This window comes from Hipposideros armiger, unplaced genomic scaffold, assembly GCF_001890085.2.
Source record: "Hipposideros armiger isolate ML-2016 unplaced genomic scaffold, ASM189008v1 scaffold_1111, whole genome shotgun sequence".
Classification (NCBI taxonomy): domain Eukaryota; kingdom Metazoa; phylum Chordata; class Mammalia; order Chiroptera; family Hipposideridae; genus Hipposideros; species Hipposideros armiger.
Genome location: NW_017732461.1, coordinates 327,745 through 329,818, shown reverse-complemented (window position 1 = coordinate 329,818; position 2,074 = coordinate 327,745). Strand labels below are relative to the sequence as shown.

General features: G+C 39.8%; 1 non-coding gene across 1 annotated transcript; it reads right to left on the bottom strand.

Moving 5' to 3' along the window:
* Positions 1–231: 231 nt before the first annotated feature.
* TRNAC-GCA (transfer RNA cysteine (anticodon GCA)) lies at positions 232–303 on the bottom strand. Its single transcript has one exon. It is a non-coding gene; the product is annotated as a tRNA-Cys (tRNA).
* Between the last annotated feature and the right edge of the window lie 1,771 nt (positions 304–2,074).

The following is a 2,074-nucleotide window of genomic DNA, read 5'->3' as shown; positions in this document are numbered from 1 at the left end:
TGAGTCAATTACTGAGCATCTCCTAGTCTTTCTCCTCATATAAAATGGAGACGCTGAGAGTGTCTTTTAAAATTTTGACAATACATGGAAGAGATAATTAATATAAAGAACCTAGATTTGTTCCCAGCTTGTACACAAGGGACATTGTTGTTCAACCAGCCATGAGCTACAGAAGATAATAAAGTCAAAGAAGTCAATCCATATTCTTTGGAAGCAAAAACAGGAACATACAGGGGGCACCTGGATTTGAACCAGGGACCTCTTGATCTGCAGTCAAATGCTCTACCCCTGAGCTATACCCCCAATGAGACAAGCTTGTTTTTATAGTCTATCTCTCTCTCAACACTCTGGTTCTAAGAATTTCCTATGAGTCAGGGAGTTATAATTAGAGAGAATGAGGCCTGGAAGGAGTCCGGACATTACAAGTCTCAGACGTTATTATGAAAAGACAGGACTCCTGAGAGCTAAGTTCTCTAAGTCAAGAAACTCTTGTTAAACTTTCCAATGCCCAAAGCCCCTCTGGTCCACAATATCTCACATAAAATGAATCTCAGTTCCAGGTAAAAATCATTAGGTTTTCCACAAATGGCAAGATCAATATAAAGTGGATGATTGAATTCCTGTCACGCTTCCTTTAGCCAAGGCTCCAAGCAACTGAGATTCTCATTCCTCCTCATGACTTCACAGAACTGAGCTCATAACTGGCACTCAATAAATATTTGTTGCATTAAGTTGCTCAAGATGGCTACTAAGTGATAATGCGTGGGGAGTGGGCAGGGAGCATATGAACAAAGGGATCAGTTACATCCCAAGGTCCTGGACAAGATGAGGCAGGACTGAGATTTCATCACACTACTCAGAAGAGTGTACAACGTAAAACTTACAAATTGTTTATTTCTGGAATTTTCCATTTAATATTTTTGGCCCACGTTTGAACTGCAGGTAACTGAAATTACAGGAAGCAAAATTGTGGATAAGGGAACTGTATAAATAATGACTTGTGTGAGATAGCTTTTCCAAGCCATAACTGCAAGATGATTTTAGTCACACAAAAACAGATGGTCAGTGAGTTGCACTCTTATGTAACATAACTTGTCTGAAAGTTGGAATATTGTCAACTCCAAAAGGTCATTTGATAAAAAGAAAAGTCTCCAAACAAGAGCCTCTTAATCAATTAAGTAAATTATTTATACTGGTCCTACCACCAATGACTCCTTTTCATCCTCTAAGGCAACCACAGTTGGAGCCATCTATATTTCTTGACTTCATAAACATCTCTCACCCTAATAAGTTGTTCAGGCGCTTCTTATGGAAATTTGCAAGCTTAAAAGCTGCAAGAAGTCTGTTGAGAAGCCTCTCTTCTGCCGATTTCCCAGGCCACATATGTTTTTCAGGTCTTCTCAAAGGATCCTAAGTTTGGGGTGGCCATTTTGTGTCTGGTTATGGTTGTTTGGAAGCCTGGCAAAGGGGAGAGACTACATTCCATTCTTTTCCTCCCCTGCCTCAGGCTGGAATTGAGAGCTAAGAAAAAAAGCCACAGTGTGCTTTGCTCATTGTTCTTTTCTCACCCTGGACACCAGTGGGAGTTGACATTTTAGCAGTAACAGATGTATTGCATGCTTCACATCAAAGAACCCAAGCCTTGGAAGGTATCTAGAGATCATTTATTCCAACCACTTCTTCTGCAGACTAAGAAACACAGATGGAGGGCAGCTGAAGAACCTTGCTTAAATCACAGACATATCAGGAGTAGGATCAGAACCAAGGGTCCACGCTACTACCAGCTACTTAGAGAAAAGGATCTTTTGGAAGCTCCCAGTGACTGGAATAATGAAAGTGCTCAATAAATGTTTGTGGGATAAATATCAAACTGTTATATATAAGTAGACCAAGCATCCTAATTTACTGGGGATTCTACTCTGACTATGCTGCATCCTAAAAAATCCCTCAGAAAACTATGTTTGGGTTGGTTGGTTGCCCTAGATATTATGTAATTTTTTTCTCATCCATAGTATTTCCCAAATCTAATCATTCACTTTCCACTGTCATAATTTTTACTATTCCCACATACCTC